Source organism: Lissotriton helveticus, chromosome 3_1, assembly GCF_964261635.1.
Source record: "Lissotriton helveticus chromosome 3_1, aLisHel1.1, whole genome shotgun sequence".
NCBI lineage: Eukaryota > Metazoa > Chordata > Amphibia > Caudata > Salamandridae > Lissotriton > Lissotriton helveticus.
In genome coordinates, this window is record NC_136061.1 from 1,146,946,442 (window position 1) to 1,146,970,774 (window position 24,333).

The following is a 24,333-nucleotide window of genomic DNA, read 5'->3' on the forward strand; positions in this document are numbered from 1 at the left end:
AGAGATACACATTTGCTTGTCCCCCGAAGAACATCCCCAAGCAATTATGGAAGCCTTCTTGAAAATTCAACAGAGTCTGAAAACGCTACTTACAAGACAGTTTAAGCAAGGCCCTATTTCCCCGAAAGGGTGGTTTGACAAAGAGTGTACCAGAGCCTTAAAATCTCTCAAGAAAATCCTCCACATAACACCTAAACAAGTTATGGAGATCCGACAAGCCAGACTCCGATACCAGTTGGCCATTGAAAACAGAAAAAAATATTCTTAAGAAAGAAGCCTGGCAGACTCTGTTGTCAACAAGTGAAAATAGGGACTCCTCAGCCTTCTGGAAATTTTTAAACATGCCACTCCCATGGATAAAAACAACTAAGAGACACCTGGACCTCGCAATAGGGGGTGAAAAGTGGGCTGCCCATTTCCAAGAATTATACAGTAATCCTAGTCCCTTCAATGGCACACCTCTCGTTCCAACCCTGTCTACACATTTAACATTTCCCTCCAGGAGCAAAAGCATTTCGAACATTGTGTTCTTATATGAAGAGGTGTTTGAAGCAATAAGGGAGAGTCCGTCCGGGAAGGCTCCCGGTCCGGATGCCATCCCTGCAGATGTTTTTAAGGCCGAGATACATATGTGGGCACCAATACTAACTACTGTTCTGAATTCGGCGAACGCCTCTGGCCAACTTCCAACTTGGGCCGAAGCAATAGTGATACCCATATATAAAAAAGGAGACAGGCATTTACCATCATGCGATCGGCCTATCTCCTTGCTCGATGCCACCATGAAGATCGCAGGGCGAATCATTCTGAAACGCTTACAAAAGTGGACAGAAGAGGAGAACATACTTTCAAGGTTGCAATATGGTTTCCGAACGGGAAGGGGTACAATCGAGCAGAGCTTAAACTTACATCTCATTATGTCAAAATATGTGGAGATCAAGAGGGGAAGTCTCTACATAACATATATAGATCTAAGCTCCGCTTTTGACTGTGTGGTCCATGACCAATTGTGGGAAATTCTTGATCGCCTAGGTATGGACCCATCAATTCTTGCTTTTATCATGAAAATGTATAAAGATACTGGTGCCAAGGTCCGGTTCGGCCTGAAAGGAGAATGCTCGCCAAGGTTTTCTATCAATAGAGGGGTGAGGCAGGGTTGCATCCTAGCCCCCCTGCTCTTCTCCCTCTATATAAATGCCATCGGTGAGCACCTAAAAAACATCGAATGTGACTACCCTAAGGTGGGAGGCCAATCCATCCCAATCTTGTTGTACGCCGATGACGCGGCTATTATCTCACAAACAAGATTGGGGTTACAAAGAGCTGTTGCTGCATTTACCAGCTATATGCATGAAAGGGGCCTAAAAGTCAACATCGGGAAGACCTTTTCTATGGCCTGTAGCAAGGGCAGAAAGAAAACTCCTTGCCCCATTTTCATCAAGGATCAAAAACTGGAGACAGTTGACAACTTCACGTACCTTGGTATAACTATAAACAGGAAGGTATTATGGCATCCCGCTGTTAAAGCTAGGAAACTTGCCTTCGTTAGAGCAATTGGAGGCATACGTGACTTTTCAAGTAAAATAGGAGGGAGGCCAGTTAAACAACTTATTAAGATCTATAAAGCCAAGTGTGTGTCCACAGCTATCTATGGGGCTGGCCTCTGGGGTATTGAAAATGACATCTCATCAATCCAAGTGGCAGAAAACAACTTCCTAAGATACCTGTTAGCGACATCGAAATCTACATCAGTCTATATGATGCACATAGAATTAGACCTACCGTTTATTATAGATCTAATCAAAGTTGAGCCACCGCTCCTATGGCACAAAATTTGGACCACTGCTGAGACTGCTCTTAATCGTGATATTATAATGGACACTCTTAAACTGGAGGGAGCAAAACATATGAAATGGCTTACATATGTCAAAAAGATGTTCCAAGATATAGATCGTCCAGAATATTACTCCGACCCAACGACACTGGAGAATATCTCAAGAAAAGAACTTAGAAAAATCCTATTGGATCACCTAGAAGCCAAAAGGTGGGCGACCCAGAAACTAAACAAATCAGTTCAGGCCTATCAAAGGATTACAGTGAATAAAGGGCTACAACAATACCTGTCTAGCGATAATTCCTGCTATACAAGAATGCTGCTTACAAGATTTAGGCTGGGCTCCTTTTTTCGCCTAATAACTTTTCCGAAATGTAATGACTGGTCGCGAAATCTGAGCCTATGCCCTTGTGATCACAGGTCGGCCCAATCAAATATTCACTCTATATTTTTTTGCACTTATTATACCACCCCAAGGAAATCTTTATTGAGACCTCTCCTGAGAAAATGGGGCCTAAGGTCCTGCAGAGACGCTTTTGAACGCCTCCAAGAGCTGGAGGACAAGGATGTTATATGTAAAATGGGATATTTTTTAAAATTATTACTCAAATTTAGAACTACGTTAGCAGGTATAACTTGACTTGCTAAAACAGCTAAAGTTCTTATTGTACACTAGTATGTTTTTAATTACGATCTCCGTCGAAAGATTTTTTCTTATGGAAAATGTAATTAACTGTTATAATGTGAGAAATTCTTTTAACTTAAATTCTTTTTGAATGCTTTTATGATATTCTATGTAAATATCGAATAAAGCTTATTCTGATTCTGATTCTGAGACAGATGGCTCCGCAGCTGGGTAATCTTCCCACGTTGGCCTATTGTTTCAGCCTTGCATGCGCTCGGCTCGAATCCTTTGATCCTGGGATTACGCTTCCGATACTACCTCAACACTCCTTCTTCTTCTGTTGTCTGATTTCCTTGCACCTGTTCCTGTCTCTTACTCTCGTCCTTTTACAACTAGAGTGGAATGTGCATAGCAGCAGGATAATGTGCTTTTACAGTTGGGAACCGACAAATGTTACTGTGATTATGTTCCGGGTTTCCGACACCATGAATGAAGCCCTTTTAAGTTTATTGTGGGAACTGAGTTGTAACCTTTTGTTCGTTACGTTATTGAATGCTGAAAATGTGTATAAAAGGAGCGATCGACATTTGCGATTTGAAGCAGGCTCTTGGAACCTACACTCTGTTGTACTTCCCAGATCTTTTGCCTCCCTGCAGTAATAAACGCTGATCTTTGACGCCGAAGGAAGTGTCCCGTGTCTCTGTCACTTGTGCGCCGAAACAGGTATCCTACGAAGGTTTCAGGTGTTGTTCCCTGGCACCGCTGGTACTTAAAAAGTCCAGTCCTTCAGCCGGCAATGTCGATGGTAGAAGTCCCGGATACCAACGCTGCATAGACTTGATTCAACCTCATGCCTTTTTAAACCGTTAGCAGAGGCTGGCTTTCTCGCTCTTGGAGGTTCCTTTTCATCCCTGCTTTTCCCATTTGTCACTGTTATTTCATTCTTGCCTTTCCTCCTCCTCCCTTTTCCTTTTCGAATTTTCCCTCTTCTATTCTGGACCAAAGTATGCTGAGGAAAAATAAGTGCTTGTCTCCAAAAATGAGTGCCAGTGAGCCCCACCTTCAACCACCGACTCAAATTAAGCATTGGTGTGCACCCTTCCAATTGCACCCAATCGATATAAAAACAATTTTTGCTCAAAGTGGAATATGCAAATATCTTTGTTGTTAAACATATTTTATTGGCATTTTGGAAATACAAAAAAAATGTTACAAAGCGAAAAACAAAAAGGGAGAAGAGAAAAATTAAAATAAATCATTATCAACATCAAGACGTACATCAATGTGATTTTTATGGTTGTTATCGGTAGGTTTAGTCTTATTGTCATTGTGCAGAGGGAATGAAATGTGAGCAACTGTATTGACGTGTTGGAGAGATATACAGCAGTAGATGGTAGGGTATACAGTTAGGGCTTAATTATGAGTCTGGCGGTCCACAGACCGCCATATTTATGGAGGTGCAGCGGTGGCAGTCTCCCAACCAACCTATCACAATAAGGGAGGTTGGATCAGCATTGCCTCGCTGCAGTCACCAGGGAACCACCATTTCCTGACAGTGTTATAGCCGTCAGGAGGCTGTAATGTACATGGTGGGACTACCGCGGACCCCCAAGCATATTACACATTTTTTCTCCGCTTTGGTTTCATGGCAGTCCCACCACCATGAAAATCATGGCGGAGAGGAAACAAAGAGGGCCCTACAGGGCACCCTTGTGCCTCTTCGTCATGTGGATGCACACAGGTGGGCATAACATGTGTCCCCCTGTGTGCATGCACACCACTTCCTGCGCAGCATGGACTTCTCAGTCTATGCCATGCAAGAACTGTTTTTGGCGTTCCCTTTACGTGCCAATTTCAGGGCACCTCCAGATTAGGAGTTTCCTCCTGTCTGGTGGGCTTTGTTTTTGATGTTCCCACAGCAGTACACTGAAAATGGGCACCGCAATGAGAACTGCAAAAACAGTTTCTGCATGGCATGGACTGTTAAGTCCATACCATACAGGGCATGGTGTGCATGCACACGGGGGTACAGGTTGTTTCTCCCTGTGTGCATCCACATTGCACAAGGGGGCCCTGTAGTGCCCCTTTGTTTCCACTCCACTACCGTTTCCGCGGACCCATCTGAAAATCATAGCAGGGAGGAAACGTGTAATATACTTGGCAGGACCACAGCGGTCCTGCCAAGCATATTCCTGCCTCCTGACTGCCATAACACCACCAGGTAACGGCAGTTCCCTGGCGGCTGCAGTGGGGCAATGGCGGATGGACTGCCCTTATTATAATAGACCACCACCCCTGCGCCTCCACGAGTCTGGCGGTCTGTGGACCGCCAGAGTCATAATTGAGCCCTAATTGTGGTCTGGTTGAATATCCAAGGATGGGGAGTTGGGTTGAGGGTGGAAAGGAGAAGCTATATCATGTGATTCGATAAGAGAGTTGCTGAAGTTTGGGTAGTATTGGAGATGAATCCATTTGTGGCCAGGGTTATTAGGTGTTAGAGGATTTCCCATTATGGGGATATGTCATGATTATTTGCTTTTCTGTATGGTTTATTCAGTGTAAATATATGTGGTTATTCAGTGCACATGTTGATGTAAAATTTCCCATACTCCTGAAAATGTATGTTAGTTATTTCCAGTGTTAACAATTATTGTCTCTTCACTATTCATAAAGCTCTGGATTTTCAAATAAACTTAGATAAAGCCAAAAGGTATAGACATATTTTAAATGAAAACACATCTATCCACACAAATACCCATGACGCACCAAGATCATCAATTTATTTTATTTTGAACAAGGGCCATAAAAACTCATTTATTAGTAAATCACAATTCATACAATAAAAAAGTGAAAATATCACTTTGCCTTATACTAAATTCGTAAGGCTTCTAGTGTTCCAGGATAGTAAACCAATATACACTGATGACTGGGTGGCTGGAGAAACAATGCCTGCCAGTCTTCAGATCCCAAAAGCCCTCTACTGTTTGGGTAGAGAGCATTATGATCCTGCTTCCCTGCCCCCATGTGGTTCATTCTGCCTGCCTGGCTTGTGGTCCTGGCAGGCATCGGGTGACTAACTATGTAGGATTCCGAGTGTGGCACCAACAGGCCAGTATTGTGGCGAAGCACTGTGGCACAGACCCCACCACATATTGTGCCTGACAAATTCTTGGTCCCCGAATCCTGATATGCTGAAATTACGGTTAAGAAGCTCTAGATTTAAGCACTATTCATGAAACAATGGTAAACATTCCTTTAAGGTTTTGAAGGGTTAACAATATATCTAATTATTTAATGCATTTTAGTTATGTGTACTGTTTTACCTAAGTGTCAATGTTTTGATACATGACCACTCTCATCTCCTTTGTGTGAAACTCCCTGACAGTGTGTTGTGGAAGAAATTACCATGTGCTAGAGGACATCTGTAGTTACCCTATATCCACACCATCCCGAATATTTAAAAATGTCTTCACAGTTTGATCTATACTTAGCCAATATAAAGTTTCTTAGGGATAGAGATGTGCTTGTAAGGCAGCACTACTTTATGGTTGCTTTGATACTCATTCTTTGTTTTCCACTCGAAGCAGAGCTTGCATCGGCACATGCGACACAGCCTGCAGTGGAGCGGTGCCGGTATTTAAAATGCTTAACTAGAGCTTAGTTCTAAGCCTGAACTGCCAGGTCAGGTCCTCTCTTGACCGGAAACAAACATCCTGAGGCTGGTTTTGGGGTATCACCCCTCATCAGCCAGGCTAGCTTGAATCCAGTGGCATGGTGAGCATGAGTCCCATGTCTGGGCATACCCGTCCCACTCGGGGTGACAAATGCAAAAAGAACAATTGATGGACGTAATGATGTACAACGTGAAACATTCACCCCCAGTACAGAGATCTGGGCCTAAATCCATCTTTTTTTTGCCCATTTTGCCATTCCAGTTTAAACCCAGCTATATGCAAATCAGTCTTGACCCTGCTGCCCATTGGAACAGCCCATCCCGAACTGCCAGGCCAGGTCTTCCCTTGACCGGAAACAACCATCCTGGGACCAATTTCAGGGTATCACCCCCTCATCAGCCAGGCTAGCTTGAATCCAGTGGCATGGGGAGCACTGGACCCACATCTGGGCATACCCGTCCCACTCGGGGTGGCAAATGCAAACAAAACAATTGATGGATTGAATGCTGAACAATGTCAAACATTCACCCACAGTACAGAGATCTGGGCCAAAATCCATCATGTTGAAAATTAAGTTCACTAGAGCTAAGTTCTAATTATGTAAAACAAAGAAATGTGTACTACAGAACTTACCTATTGACCAATATATCTGCACCACTCCAAATACTTAGGGCCTAGTTTACAAGAATAGATGCATAACCATGGTAACGCAGCGATGCGTCAAAATTTCTTGCACCTGTGGCAGAAACCCTTGGAACACCATGGATATGCCTTATTTACAATGCGAAGATCCATGATGCAATCTTTCAAAGATACATCAGAAGTTCTCACCTATCTGTGTGAAGGATGCTGCAAAGGTATCCTGCGCAAAAGTGGTGCATTGCTGTAGTTGGTCATAAAAATGACTCAACTACAGCAATGCGTCAAAAAAGAGGAGATGTGTCAGGTTATACCGCCGCAAGTAGTCTACTGTATGTGGATCAAAGTAATAGAGTGTCAAAGGGGGAAAAACTCACCTTGCACTCTATTACATTGGTCCTGTATGTCACGCATACAAGTGGACATAGCGTACTTATTTGTACCACTATGCATACGTATGTGTGACATAAGTCATTCATGTAGGGTAGTATGAGATGTACTGTGTTGCCTACTTTCCATGTGCACTTACCTGTTGGGAGGACATGATGTCCTTGCAGATTATGTCTTTGGAAGTGACTACAGATAGTTAGATTCCTCTTCAATAGCCAATGCGTCAGTCCTATGCTTGGTTTTTACAGGCGTGTAGATTTTAATACATTTCAAGCACAGCAGCCTGCTTCCCAAAAATGCGTCACTTAAAAAAAATATCATATATGTATCACTGAGTCCGTTTATTAGGGGATTTGCCAACAGAACACCTACCTTGCATATATTATAAAATGAGTCCTGCATAATCAATTTTACGTGCCACCCTTCTTAAATAACAGGGTTCTCCTCTCAATTCAATGCTGGCAAACACCATGTAGCACTCCTGTCACCCATGCCATCTGTTGCTGCTCTGTCAGGGACACTCAGACCCTGATGGCACTTGAAATTGAGGGCTGGAGTGACCTGGTAGCAGAAGGGGTGCGCACTTCCTGGCATTGGGCAGGAGACTTGCATTATAACACTGTGCCTTTATTTATTTCAATAAACAAGCACGTCATCGTTCATGCATTGCAATGGGGGGCACTACTTTGTTGGACTAACACAACTGCTGTACAATCAAATTTCCATTGGTGTGCCATGAACTCTGAAAATAGCTAGACTTAAAGTTTCCAAGCCTCATAACCTGACCTCGGAGTGCCTTTATTTAGTTTTGTTTGATCTATAGTCATACACATCTCTCCATGTTGTTAAATAGACAAACACAGTATGGCAGTGTGATACAAATACACATGGATAAGCAGAACTAATCCGCAGATGGCTGTTAGTCCGGGTTTTAGCAGACAATTTATGAGCAGATGCTCTATTTATAGGAGAAAATAAAAAAAAGGGATAATGCATGTTATCGTTCTTTGGAGTAGAGATCAAAAACGAAACAAATCTCTGGAGAAAAGTGCTTTGAAATAAAATACAATTAATATGCAAATTGGATTACAGTCGCCCTTTAACAAATCCAAACTATTTCAAACCAGTGTCTCAAAATACGACTTTGGCTAAATGAATCCTAAAAGAGAAAATAGCTTGAATGCAAAATGATGACTTGTGAGCGTTACAGCACCCACACCACTGGTTTCAATTCATTTAACCGATATTAGAAGCCCAGACATAACTATGACAACATTCCTATGTGGTTAAAGAAAACAATGCAAAAGGTTGCGTTAAATAGATACATGGATGGAAGAACAATCACAATATAAGACCTTAAAAACTGTGAGGCTGATTACGATGACGGACGGACTTAAGTCCGTGGCATGGGACTGCCCGCCTATATGGCGGCGGTCTCGCACTTCAAATTACAACGAGGCCGCCACCACGGCGGCTGCAAAAGGCAGTTTTAACATTGCAGCAGGTGCTGCTGGTTGCAGCACCTGCCGCAATGCTAAAAATGCAGGTTTTGCTTTTCTCTGCACTACGTGGCAGGCACCACACGATGCCTGCCACCTGGTGCAGGGAAATTTAGGGGGGCACCTGTGCCCCCACAGTGCAAAAACCAATGGATCCAGCACAAGGGGAGCCCGCAAAGGGCCCCCGAAGTCAATCCCCGCCAGCATTTCCATGGCGGGGGAACTGCCTTGGAAAGGCTGGCGGTCATCCAGCATCCAAATCTGGCGGGCGGTGCCTGCTAGACACCACCACCATTCTAAGGATGTGGGGCGGGTTCGACAGGCAATCGTAACAATTGCCTCTGTCTGACCCATTGCAGACGGGCTTTCCACCCACCAGGCACTCCGCCTGCCATCCTTATGTGGCGGGCTGGAATTGGCCTTACGATGGCAGTGAACCCGCCACTGCCATCGTGATCAGGCCCTGTGTATTGTTATGCAAACCTTGTGGAATTGTAAAGGGACCTCTACCAGCCACATAAGGTACTGCACCCTTAATGCAGTTATAAAGAGAGAGATTGAAGCTAAGCATACGTTTCCATTAGTTTTTATTGGAAGTGTAATATTTGCTAGCTTGCGTTTTAAAAATGCTCCATTGTTGTTTATTTATATTTGTTTATTGGAAGTGAGATTTTTGTTAGCTTGTGTATTAGAAATTCACCATTGTTGTTTATTTAGCTTTGTTTGCGGTCGAAAGCAAAGCTAAATACCCAGCAATGGTGCATTTTTAAAACACTAGCTAACAAAAATCTCACTTCAAATAAAACAACATGGTAACATGTGCTGATCGGCAGTCGTTCTCTTTATAATTGCATTAAGGGTGCAAGAGCTTATTTGGCTAATAGAGGTTCCTTTACAACTCCACGGGAACACCCAGGGCCAGATGTAGGTAATCCCAGATTACCGATGCTTAAATACCGAATCATACCGATTCGGTATTTAAGAACTGGCAGTCGGGATGAAGGTATTTTTACGAATTCAATTACCGAATCGGTAGGATTCGGTAATTACCGAATCGGTACTTACCAATTCGGTAATTGCCATCGATTCCTATGGGCTTTGAGGCCCACAGGAATCAATGTCAATTACCGAATCGGTAAATACCGATTCGGTAAAATTTCCAAATTTACAAGGGGGACAGGGTGTCACTTTGACACCCTGTTGCACCCCTGATTCTGGCTTGTGTGCAATGTAACACACATGCATGCCCTTAGGGCATGTATGTGTGCCACATGGCACCGGTGTACATGCACAGATGTGCATGTACACAGAAATTCATTATTTACCACCAAGTATTATTTGGTGGTAAATAACGAATTCCTAAAGGCCTGTGGCACTGTTTTCAGTGCCACCTACATCTGGATTTACAGAATCGGTAAATTTACCAATCCGGTATTTTACCAAATCGGTAAATATACCGAATCTGTAACTTTACCGATTCTGTAACTTCAGGCCCCCTACATCTCAATATCCAAATACCGGTCGGTAACGGCCGAAATCGGCCGTTACCGACCGGTATTTGGCGACCTATATCTGGCCCCTAGTAATAGCCTGTGGTACTGCACTCTTTCCTTGCTTCGTGGATTTCCTTTAATTACTTATGCTACTGATGGGATAACCACCATAAGGCATGATTGATAGTCTAAGAACAAACAGCTGAAATGTGGGCTTATACAATATGTGAATGATGCAAAAAGCAATAGTTCAAAGGGACTGACCCATTGCCACCTTCGCTGTTTATTATTGTGTATTGTTTTAAACGTATTACAGATGGCTAAATTTGCCCCTGCCAAACTTAAAATAATAGCCTTGGCTTTTTCAAGGGCAGTGGGCTACCCAATTTGCTGCCTGGAAAATAAACAATTGGAACAATAATCTACATATTTTCCATTCATAACTAAGCAGAACCACCAATGCCTTTTCATGAAAGTGGAATAGACTAGGACACCGAGTTATGATTTGTAGCCCTTAGCATTTTGGTCATTAATATAGAGCCCTCTCCACCACTGCTTGGTCCGACAGTCAAGACTCCCAATTCCTTGAAAGGCATATTAACATCTTCCTAGTCTCTCTTAAAGATCCCTGACAGCTGATTGAGAGTTCTAAGGTACCACAATATGGTCAGCAATGGAGGCAGGCTCAACAACTTTCTGGAGTCAGAGCTTTCAGCACTGATCCCATTTCCAGCTCGTCTGCTGGTTCTTCTACCAAGATCCTCTTTCTCTAATATTATTTGGCCCGAACAAAAGAAGGCAGCTGGTCTGACCATTGTGACCGTTCCAAAGCTGGCATACATTAGAGGAGCAGAACCCAAGGGATCAGTCTTTCCCCGGGCAGACACAGCAACAGGTTCTTCCTCTTCTGTTCTTTTTCCTGTCCAGGTGTGTTCTGCAGTGCTGTTGGTGATAAACCTTAGTTAAGCTGTATACTAGCCAATGATTGATGATAACGCCAATACCAATCCGAAAAAATTAAAAATTCCACCACCAAGGTGGCAGAACACCGGTTTCAGTGGGTAGAGCTCTTAATTCCCATAGGAAATATGTACTATTGAAATGAGGGATTCCCAGTAAAAACATCTATGGCTGGTTCTAAGGATAGTGTCCTCCACAATAAGCAGAGACAGGTTGGTCGGGAATACGCCACCATCAAAGTACGTTTCTATCAAGATGCCATATTTCCATTCCCCAGCCTTCTTTGTGACGCCATCTGCTGTTTCAACCTACTTCCCTTCCTACATTGCCAGATAACTTGCAGTTGATGGCCTAGAATTAACTATTCGGTAGTAAAAAGGACGGACATATGGCCAACTGAGTTAACTATGGATCACACATGACAAAGGATGAAATGATCGTAGAAATTACAACCAATGGAATAGTACGTTCTATGTTGAAATTCTAATGATGTCGAAGAACCCTCATTGTCTATAAAATGGAGCAACATTGGCCCAAATTGTGAGGGAGGATACAGAAACTAACGCATCTGGATATAAAAAGATCGATTTAACAAAATAGATTTGTCTTCTAGTATTAAGATATGCCTGTTTGCCTGGAGATGATTATAACCCCAACCCTGAAATAAGTTCCCGAAGGAAAGAGTGAATGGATTTGTAACTAAGTGAACATTTGTTTTTATGTAAAAAAAAATGTTTTTAACATTTGTTAATTTGTCCTGAGGAAGGTGGGGATTGACTCCAAGAACCGTCAAAACAACGCGTAAACAGTATTTTCATAAAGGACTTGTTAAGAGATAACATTTGGGCACATAGTAATTTCTATATGTTTGTGAATGTATGGATTGTAATAGATGTCCCCTAAATACAGTTAATCTGTTTTAGTAATGTTTTAATGTATTGTTGTGATTATGTATAGATGAAGTTTGATCACTACCAACATGCTTGATATTTTTAGAGTTTCTACTAACATTTCTAACTCTAGTTTATACATTGTGGACATTATTTATTTAAAATAACTTTTTTTATTGTTCAGCTTGTAGCAGATAAACAAAATATTACAACCCCAAATGGGGCACTGCAGATCTGCTGGGTCATATATGCAGTACAAGCATTTTACATGAATGTTGAAGAGAAAACATGTCTCATACTGTAACAACTCCCTCTGCCTCCTACCCCCCCCCCTCCAAACACGGCACTCAAGGAATCTCTGGCACTTGTGGATGCAAATAAGTGAAGACATGAACACTGAGCACAAGCATGACCCCTCCACCATCACTCCGAACAAAAAATACAATATCACAGTTCCCTACTGTAGGTCTGGATTGCCTAATAGATACCCCGTTTGTGGGGCCCAGAAGTCCTCAGGGCGCGAAGCAATGGACAGTTCCTCTGCATAGATTCTCAGCTGGTCCCTGCAGTATAGCAAGTCATCTCGGATCCATCTTTTAACTGTAGGAAGAGTCTTAGCCCCCCAGCATTGCGCAATCGCCCGCTTGGCAAATAGCGTGGAGATGACAACCAGTCGTCTATTGCAAGGCTTAAGGTTTTTCAACCGACCCAGAATACAAAATCAGGCATGCATGGCACAGGCTCTCGCACCACCTCTGTGAGAACATTCGCAACTTTGACCCAAAAAGCCTGCACGCCAGCACAGCCCCATGCAAGATGAGGGAAGTCTGCATCCTCCCGTCCACACCTCACACAACTTCCACTATCAGTCAACCCAAATCTGTACATCTGCACAGGTGTGTAGTAGATCTGATGTAAATATTTGAAGTTTATGATGCAGAGGTTACAGTTCGCGGTCAGGCATCCCGTCAAGGTGCAGAAAAATTTCCAGACTTCTAGGGAGAGGGTGTCCCCTAGCGCTGTGTTCCATTTAATATATTAGGGGGTGTCAAAGAGGTCCCGCTCCCTGAGAGAGGCATTATAGAGTCTGGTGATCAGTCCGCTTCGGGAGTCACTAGCCAGGACCGCCTGCAGTGCAAGTAATGTTTTCGGCTGAGCTGGTCAGTGGGGGTACACCGCGCGGATAGCCTGCTTACACGGGCATAAATGACACTTAACATCAGAACCTGACCCCGTCCATTCTACACGTCCGAAAGGGATATGAACCAGCCTTGTGGATACAATTCACCTAGGTGTGCAATTCCCACCCTCTCCAGTGTGTGCAGTGTAAAGTGCTCCTGGGTAGGGGAAATGTCTGGATGTGCCACAAGCGGCAGCGTCGGGGCGTAGAGGTAGCTCAACTGTGCCCGTTTTGCCAATGCCTGCCAGGCCCACGCTGTGCAGTGTACCGGGCTGATCTCAGACCATGTCCGCTGTGTCTGCCCCTCAGAGCGCCCGCCACCAGCGGTACAGGGAGGGCCGAATCTGTCTCCACTGCTATATGCAGCTGGAAACACTGCGGGTAGAACCAAAAATGCGCAAACTGCACCTGGGCGCACAGATAATCCAGCCAAAGATCAGGAGCATCGAAGACTCTCCGCTCAAGCGGCTGCACCAGCACCTCCCAACTGCAATGGGGTTTCTTACCACCCCAAACAAAGGAGAGCAAATCTGATTGAAGCATATTAAAAAGAGAAAGATTAAGGCGAATTGGAATAATAATAAACAGATAGAGCAGCTTTGGCAGAATCGTCATCTTGATTGCTATTCGATCGGCTAACGAAAGCGGAAGCGCAGACTCGCCAACTGCTCAGTGATTTTAGTGATGGCATGCCCATAATTCGCGGAAATAACCATTTCGATGTCCCGGTGCTGCCACATGCCCAGATAGCGAACCGGGTAAGTGGACCACACAAGGGGAAAGTCCAAGTCCACTTTGCAAGTAGCAGCAGTCAGTGGGAACACCGTCGATTTCACCCAGTTGATTCCTTGGAGCGAATACCGTTCAAACTTCACATACTCGCAAAGCAGTTCAGGTAAATAGGTGGCCGGCTCGTGGACGTACAACAACATGTCATCAGCATACAATGAAACCACTAACGGACGTTGTTGGAACCGCAATGCTGCCTGAGTATGCCGCTGACGCAATTTACAGCCCAGCGGTTTGAGTGCAAGCTCGAAGAGAATAGATGACAGAGGGCTGCCCTGTCGCATGCCCCTGTGAATCAAGAATGCGTCAGACACCCAGCCATTCACAAGTATCCGGGACTGCGGGTCAGAGTATAACTAGTGGACCCATTTGAGAAAGACGGTGAGCATATATTCTCATTGCAGGGAATCCAACGCCTTTGCAGCGTGGAGGAGGACCACTACGGCCTGGAAATCCAGGTAAAAATAATGCAGGGTAGCAAACACCGTGCGAAGGTTGTGCATGGTCGACCGGGCAGGAACAAACCTTGGCATCTTGGCATCAATAGTAACCCTTGGCGTAGGACTACGCTACGCTCACGTAGTTTGCACAACTACGTGCTACATGAATTGTACGTAGCTCAGTGCAAAAATACGTAGCGTAGCAGGCATTTGTTGCTTGCTCACGGTCCTCAACGTTAAGTTGGAGACCGCGTGCGAGCAAAATGACATCCCGGCAATATTTTTTCCTTGTTCACGATCAGCAACATCAAGTTGCCGATTGCGAGCGTGGAAAATAAACCTCCTGGGGAGATTCTCAATGCGGGGAGGTCAGGATTCTCATGGCGAGTGGTCGCGTATGCTCGCGACCGCTCGTGATGAGAACTACCAGTCCGAGTTGAGAAAACTGCCGCTCAAGTACAAATCTACTCGAGCGGCAGAAACGACCACTTGCACTGTGCAAGATGCCATTTGCAATGATTGCACAGTGGGGACAAGCATCTGGCACTGTGCAATCAGTGCGAATAGCTTTTTCCCTACCGCACTACGCAGCTCGCGTAGCTTAAGTAGTTCCAAGTGCTCTTCGCGTAGTTACACGCTTCCAGAATCATAGGGGCAAGATCCTCAGCGAAGGCCTTGTAAAACTCGCTCGGGATTCCATCAAGGCCTGCAGCTTTACACGTTGGGAGAGTTTGACGTCCTCCATGTCAAATGGCTGTGTAAGATATTCACTCTGGTTTAATAATAGCCAACCGAGTGCAATATTGTCCAGATAGGAGTTAATGTCGGATTCGGCGGCGTGCGGTTGCTGGTCATAGAGTGTGGTGTAGTGTGCCTCACCCTCCTCGTTAACTATTTCAATAATAAAATCTTGTCTCCAAGGTGCCGCCAGTGCAAGAGAGCGTCTAATAGTGAGCCTTGTTGCGGCGTGACCTGCGGGCCACTTCCTGGTCAGCAGTATCATTATGTTCTGTGGCGAGTTCCCTTATGCATGCCAGTTTGTTTGGGACCGGATTTTCTTCATAGTCAGTCTCCAATGTAGATATTTCCGCCGCCAGCCTGTCAATGTGGCATCTGAGGTCTTTTAAAACCCCGGCCTGCGCACCAATACACACGCCACATATGGAAACTTTAAATGCATCCCAAAGAATGCCCGCGCTATTTACATTGCCCGCATTCTCCTAAAAATGTTTACAAATCGCTTTTCTGACAGTACTCTCGAACACCGGATCAGTCAATGAGGACTGCTGCAGTCTCCACATGAAAGGGGGCCTGCGGCACTCAGGAATGCACAGTTCAAGTAAGACTGGAGAGTAGTCGGACAATGGCTTCGCCAAATGTTGGACGTCGGTGACCCAAGTACAGACGGCTATGGTACCGAGCCAATAGTCCAGACGGGACCATGTCCCGTTGACTGTGGATACAAAGGTGCTCTCCTGTGCCCCAGGATGTCGCAGCCGCCACACGTTGTGGATGCTTCTGGCTTCTAATAGGCCTAGTAGTGAGTCTGTCGCAAGTCTAAGTTGGGGAACCCCACTGCCCAGTTTATCCATACGTACGTCCAGACAAGTATTAAAGTCTCCACCCCACCAAAATTGCAGCAGGTGGAAAGTTGGTGATATGTCGCCACACATCCGCAAAAAAGGAGTGGTCATCAACATTCGGTCAATACACATTTGCAAGCAATACTTCCACACCACCAGGTTTGCCATGCACTAACACCAGCCTGCCCTGTTCATCAATCTCCGATCCTAAGACTATGAAGGGGACCCCTTTCTTGATTAAAATGAGCACCCCACGGGAATATGAAGAGTAAGAGGAAGCAATCCGGACCCCCACCCAGCGTGCTCCTACAGTTTTCTAAGAGTGTAAGGTAAGATGTGTCTCTTGTAGGAATGCTACCTGGACATCTAACCTGTCAAGATAGACAATGACAGAACGGGGCTATTTAAGCCACGCACGTTCCGGGTAAGAAGCTTGATATTACCGCCCGTACCCTGCAGTAGTGGAAGTAGTCATAACAATATAATGTAGAGTTACAGTGAGTTTCAGCCAAGGTTCAAAAACAGTACTAGTTAAAAGTGCCATCCAACCCTACCCCCAAACCCCCCCCACCCACTTCAGCGGCCCCAACACGCCAAAGCCATCCCATCCCAGAACGAACAAACCCCAACAAGAGGGTCTAACAGCTCGTGACAAGTGGGGAACTCCCATGTGGGGAACGGCAGAGAGCTACTTGCCTCCCACAAAGTAGGAGGTGGCTAATCAAGACTATATATATATACCTGTGCTAAAGGAGATATGCAATAGAAAAAACAATACGAAGAGCATCACCTACAAATATCTGAAGATAAGCAGTGCCCCTGCAAAAGCACCAGTCAAAGGGAACAATAATTGTCAAACACATCAAGAATATCACAGGACCAACATGTAGCTGCGGCCGACATAAAAAGAAAAAACAAAGCCGACAACTACAGGGCAAATCACTGCTCCTCCTCTTCAGGATCCACTTGGGACTCACGCTTCCAGCGCTCCAGTTTTTTGGCGTGTTCCATCGCTGCCTTGGGGGTGGAGAAGATTTTTGACTCTCCCTCCTGACGTATGCGTAGGCAGGCGGGGTACAGTATAGCATAGGAAATACCCTCAGATTGGAGAATTTTCTTAACAGTTCCAAATTCCTGCCGTGTAACCTGGACAGCGACCCTGAAGTCAGGAAAGAATGATAAACAGATCCCTTGGTGCTCAATAGTGCCTTTTTCTCTGTGTGGTACAGGGTTCAAATCAGGCCTACATACTCTGCTAAACTCTCGAACACCTTAGTATAGAAGTTGGCACGGACACTGGAAAAGGTAAAAGACAAGTTTATTAAGACCCCATGGGGTGGTGATACATTCCTACAGCACCCTTCGGCAATGTAAGAAGTAGCACACCGAACATCGATGTGCGACCTCTTTTATACAGTTTAATAGCAATAAAAAGATAGGCGGGTACAAGTTACACATTTTAGGTACATATGAGGTCATTTTTGGAACACAGCCAACATGTGGGAGGAGTTTCAACAGCACTGGTCAGTTAGTGTGAACATTCCTAAAGAGTGACCAATTGGTGCGTAGTGCGCATGTGCGCTTGACCAGTACTAAAAATAGCCTGTTGCCGAGCAGACTAGTGACCATGGGTATCGAGAAAGGACGAAAGGGCACACTGACCACGAGGCAGCGTTCATAGGAAACGGAAGTCAGAGGGATTCAAAATGGCCCCCGTTCGTTTTGGTCAAGTTAACAGAAAAAGACCGTGTAGCTGTGCTAAACGCTAACTCAGGAGCTGCCAAAACACGACAGACGGCCCTTTTAGCGTTTAGCAAAAGCTACCTCATAGTGAACGTAGTCGGAATGTTCATCCTCAATGTCAATAGCCATTATTTTCAATACTTCATCATTGATCATTTTCTCTTGCTTGACAATAGCTCGTTTGGACGGAATACAGGCTGTGATACATACAGAACATAATGTAGGGCCACATTGAATACATAAACAAAGGAAAAATAGTACTCCAATAAAAACACAGAGAATCGTTAATAATTTCCAACCCCAAGTACTAAGCAGGGTCCAGAACCAACCAGAAAAGGTCCATGTTCCATTTTCTGGGTGGATCTCAGCAGCTATCTTATGCAATTTTGTAATCGAATCATATACAGAAGGTGAGTTATCTGGTACGTAAACGCAACAACTACTTCCGATGACGCGGCATGCTCCACCCCTATCAGCTAGTATCACATCTAGAACCATTCGATTCTGGAGCGCCACAATTCTGGTAATTTGTAATTCTTCAGTAATATTCCCTAAAGCAGAGGCAGTTTCATTAGCTACGGCTTCCACCACACGTGTAAGCCGCCTTATCTTCCTGCTATTCAGTGCAGCTCCTACGAATGAAAATAACCCCAAATTGAAATCTACATATTGTTGTAATGTGGTATCAGTCTGGTCTATTTCATCAAGATCTATTGTTCGTTTTACTCTGTTCAGTATGAAATCATGGTACAGAACATAATCATTGTGGTACATGGGAGGAGCAATAAATACAGGTGGTAATACAAAAGCTATATAACACGTTCCTAACCATCCCAACGGTAGACGATGGTATCCCTTATTTCCACAAATGAAATATGTGTTACGTGAAGCTACAAATGTAATTCCAGTTGGTGTATCAAAGGTAAGTGTAATATTACATTCACTGCGGCCTACAGGGATTGTACCTTTATTTCTAATACACAAATCTGCTTTTGTATCGATAACGGTTATTATATGCATGCCCGTCACATTTATAAGTCTTTGATTCGTATATACACGAGGTGCAGAAACATTGTCCGGACGATATTCTTCCCATTCGAATTTAGTTCCTTCAGCGTGTGGATAGCCATCTTTATCGTTATAGCATATTTTATTCAACCGAAAAAGTAATCCACCTTTCGTTGGCCATCGCAGAGTAAAAAGAAGAGTGTACCAAGCATGACAAGAACCATTATGAGAAAACGGGAGAGGAATGAGTGGTGTTCCTCCCTTCTTCTGGTGTCCGGGCAACATTCCACATACCCAACAATTGGACGTGTTGGTCATATTATGAGTATGATGCAAAATCTTAATAAAGCTGTTGTTCAAATAAGTCTGCCTATGTCTTTCTTCGTGAAAAGGCAGAGTGAAATGAAAATGTTCAGATGGACTTGGAGTGGTGGGCAGCAAATGTTCTCGTACAGGAAACAATAGTTCTATAGTCCAGGCTAATACTGCGATCACCACTACGGTCAAGACAAACAAAACAGCACCAAGAATTCTCCCTTTTTGTGTCGAAGGAGATGCCATAGTTCACAAAACAATACTCTTCACAAGCAACACTAAGCGAGAAAAAATAAAACGATGGTTCTGAACCGAGGCTGCTGTTGATTTGTTCTCCGGGATTCAAGACGGGTGTCGCTACACTGGGCAGAACTGATCCCCCCCCCTTGATATTCCCGGCTTCCGTTTCACAAACCTCAGAGCGGTTACCAACCAGTTTCAAAAACACAAAAGGAATCTTATTTCCTGGGGCGTAGATTGTACTTCACTTTATCTGAAACAACGTGGTCCGGGAAGGCTCCCTCCAATTCATCAGGCGTGACAGCTGGGCTCTTTTCTGTATCCAAAATCTTTCTGTAGTCGGATAGCACCACAGGGCTCACCAGATCCGGAGAGACACGTCGGCAATGCGTTGAATGTATCCACCGCTTCTTGTTGGTGACTCTCACAGCAGTTCGCGTAGCCAGCAGCACTTGCTCAGGGCCATGCCATCTCGGTTCCAAACTGCTTGATCGCTCAAATACTTTGACCATCACGTGGTCTCCAGGGCGGAGATCGTGAGCCTTACCAGTGGAGTTATCAGGGAGCGCCTCTCGAACCTGTTGATGAATAGAAAGCAAATCATTTGTTAATCGTGCCAGATAATCGTTCATCATTATACAAGGCATATCATGTATCAAACGAGGCTTTGGAACCCCCCAAATATTCATAGGCCTTCCAAACACCACTTCGTAGGGTGTGAGGCCAGATCGAGAATGTGGCACTGACCGAATGGACAGCAATGCCAGAGGCAAAGCGTCCGGCCATTTCAGAGATGTCGATGCCACTATCTTTGCTAACTTCAGCTTCAGAGTTGCATTGTATCGTTCTACTAAACCTGCTGATTGCGGATGAAAGACAGCATGGAATCGTTGCTTGATTCCCAATCCCTTCAGGACAAATTCCACTACTTTTCCAATGAAATGAGGGCCATTATCACTCCACATAAGTTTACAAACTCCGTAGCGCAGGAAGTATTCCTTGAGTAACACCTTAGCTGTTGTCAATGCTGTATTGTCTTTCGTAGGGTAAGCCTCAATCCATTTGCTGAAGGCACACACCACTACTAGGACATACTTGAGATTATTACAGCGCTCCAGCTGGATGTAATCCATTTGTAGTACTTCGAATGGTGCAGTAGGTGGAACAAACCCACCTTTAGGAGTATAAGTCCCTTGTCCAGGATTGTGCTGCAAACATATCAGACAGGTCTGCACTACTCTCTTAGCCGTGCTAGCAATGTCAGCATTTTCCCAAACTCGTGTAAGCAATTTAGTAATTGCGAGAGCTCCAATGTGTGCCAGCCCGTGTGTCATTTGCACCATTGTTTGTAAATAGGCCATGGGTAGTTTCCATCTCTCCATATCTTTACTACGCCAGCAACCCTCATCATCCAATACTCCTTCAGTGGCCCATTTCACAAGTTCTGCCTCTGATGCTGACTTCTGTATATCTAATATTTCTTCTCTAGCATCATGCCACCGTTCAGCTTGTGACTTCACCACATACATGGGGAAATTATTTTGCAGCATAGCGGTCTCTCTTGCAATACGGTCTGCAAAAGCATTGCCTTGTCCTATTTTGTCCGTCACCTTTTTGTGTGCACTGCACTTGACTATTGCAACTTTCTCTGGGCATAACAGTGCATTAAGGAGATCGCGTACCAATTCTCCATGCATGATGTGTACTCCGTGTGAAGTCAGGAATCCTCGTTCCTTCCAAAGTAGGCCAAAATCATGCACTACTCCAAAAGCGTAACGACTATCCGTGTAAATGTTCACACATAGTCCAGCACTTAACTCACATGCCTTCGTTAAGGCTATCAACTCAGCTGCTTGAGCCGATTTTTGGGGTATCCGTGCTGCTTCTACCACAGTCTTAAGTGTCGTGATCGCATAAGCTGCGGAAGTCGTGTGGTATATAAATAAATAATACCGGATCTATTTTTGAATGTATGAATGAATAACAGATAGCTCAATAAAATAAGAGTCAAGATTCGAGGTAGTAGGAGCTTCTGCAGGTTTATTACAGCATAAGGACAGGATCAGGACAACCTGCATAGGATGACCCAGCAGGGGAAAAGAGGCCCAGCAGGGGAAAAGAGGCCCAGCAGCTGCTGGGGCTAGGTCTGGGATGAGCGCGCTAACTTTTAATAACAATACATCAACTTATATACATAGCGCAAACACATAGCATTACATTGCAGTAGGCGTAGCAGTGGGTGGAGCAGAAGGCGTGACGCGTAGCAGTCGCGAGAGATAACAATAAAAAGAGGTGTAACTGGGAGTATACATAGACATGTGATGCAAACGTAACAGAATATGTCATGAATGGGCGGAAACTTTGGAGGGGGCTACCTAAGGAGCCGGGACCTCTAACCTAATGGTGCGCGAAAACTGGCAATGACGTGTTACTAGGAGAAGCTGGGGGCTATGAACTCTGTGCTAGGAACAGAGACTAGAGTCTGGAGGGTCGGAGCGACATGTACCTAAACCCTATCTGGTATCTGATGTTTAGGGAACATGTTGATATAAACTAGGAGTCATGAGGGGAAAAGCTAACTTGACTCTAAGACTGGACCATGCATTATTCTACATGTAGTGCGTGATGAAGAATATTAAATGACCATTAAATACAGCATTTCTCTAACATGGAGACGAGAAGGCTAGACAATGACGGAAACTATTGATGCAGTTCAGTAGCTTAGGAATGCAGAAGAGGAGGACTGAACTGATAACTGGAACTATAACATACTTTTGGCAGACTCAGAGGCAGAGCCGAGCTGCACCGGGCACTGCGAAGCAGGAAGTAAGTGAAGGGTCGAGGATACAGGTGGGGGCTGTATCGCTCCTCAGCGAGGCTTTCAGGAGACAGGAGCTGAATCTGATGTCCGGGCCCTTTTGAGGCCTGGAAACGGGGACTTTACAATGGAATAACGTGCATACTGAGAAACGTGGCAACATTACTTTACATAGGCCTGATAATCGTATTGTTCACGAGGACTGGAAACTGGCATACCAGAGGTGGACACAACTGTAATTGCGTCATTAATCGGACATGGGGAACAACATATGCATATTGGTCATGCACACATAACATATGATGTATGAGGCGTAGGGACACAGAACATGGCAAAATTTACTTTTCCACATTCCCTCCTTGTCACTACGTTTCCATCAGGAAACATCAATTTTCATGATACCATCTATCATTTCATACAGTACCATTTGTTCGTCTCGAATTGTCTTGGAACGGGATTTAGAACGGGGCTTGGGACTAGGAATACAAGAGGTAGCACACATGCTGCAAATCGCAGGGCCACATTGTATACAGAGGCAGCAGCTGAATATGATCGCTACTGCAATACCTAGAAAGGACAGGACTTTCCATCCCCATGCGGAAATTATATTCCAGAACCAACCGGACCAAGTCCAGGTGCCTGAATCTTGATGTAACAGATGGGCAATTTTATGGAGTCTGGTTATAGCTGAATAAACATACGGCGCGTTATTTGGAATGAAAATGCAGCAACTAGATCCGATGACTCTACAGGCCCCGCCCCTATCGGCCAGTATGACGTCAAGGACGAGACGATTTTGCAAAACGACAAATCTCATAGCAGATTGTTCTTCGGTTAGGTTACCTAGAGCAGAGGCAGTCTCATTTACTACAGCTTCAAGGGTTCTTGTTAACCTACGGATCAGTTTACTATTCTGGACAGGTCCTACAAAGAAGAAGAAACCTTTATTGAAATCTGTATACTGTTCTAGAGTAGTTTCAGTATAATCGACAATTGGGGACTCCCTTCTATGTCTAAGGTGTACTAGATGTGTGTTTCTGTGATAATCAGATGGGGCTAGGAAAACAGGTGGCAGTAAGAAAGCAATGTAACAGGTTCCCTCCCAATCGAGGGGCAGACGGACATATGCAGTTTGACCACAAATAAAATAAGAATGACGTGAAGCTTTGAAAACAGATTTCCCACTGTCACTATACTGGATAACAGTAGTACAATCACTATGTCCTACGTGTACGGAACCATAACTACAGACACATAATTCGCCTTTGACAGGTAGTACTGAAATAGCAGGTAAGTCTGGAGTAGTATCAGACTGAACATTCAGGACCATGAAATTCGACGAATAATTACCTAAATTATATACTTCATTTTCTAGATCTAAACCTGTTCTGTGGGGAAGACCTTGCTTGTCTGGAAAACATGTACTGTTAAGAAAAGACATATCTGTTGAGGACGACGTTAACGTGGACCATGCTCCACATGAACCATTATGTGAAAAAGGATAAGGAAACAGTGGCAGAACTCCCTTCGGTGTCTGAAAAGGGGGGAGTCGACCACACACCCAACAATTAGTGGCATTGCTGGTCTGGTGTGAATAATGTAACATACGGATAAATGTGTTGTTGCGCATAGCGAGGCGGTATGAATATTCGTGAGGAGGCAGATCACTAAACGTGTGCTCTACTGTAGCATTAGCAGACATATTTACATGAGGAACTGGAAAATACAGATAGAACGCATAGCTGGTGCAGGAAATCAAAATGCTGATGAATAATATGAAACTCAGAAAAACGATACATCTGATTGAATTTTGACTGACTCTCTCACTATGGGGGTCTATTTTATACATGTCAGAAACAGTCTAACCGTTTCACCTAGGGGAGGACTTATACAATCAAACTGACTGACTTATTTTACTAGACCTGAGCTTTAACTTATACTCCTGCTGCGGAGTTTTCTCTAACAAGGGAGGGGTTGTAATAATGTCTTGTGCGGGACAGTCCTTTAAAACAATGTTCTGGCAGTCCTTCAAATCCTGGGAAATGTTTTTAGAAACGGGTTTCAATCCATTGAAAAGTTTAACATGAGAAAGGTGGATCCATCCTTTTCTGCCTTCCAACTTGACGGCAGTACGGGTGGTCAAGAGGACCTGACGTGGCTCCTTCCAACGTGGTTCCAGCGGACTTGATCTGTCGAAATTCCGGACCATCACT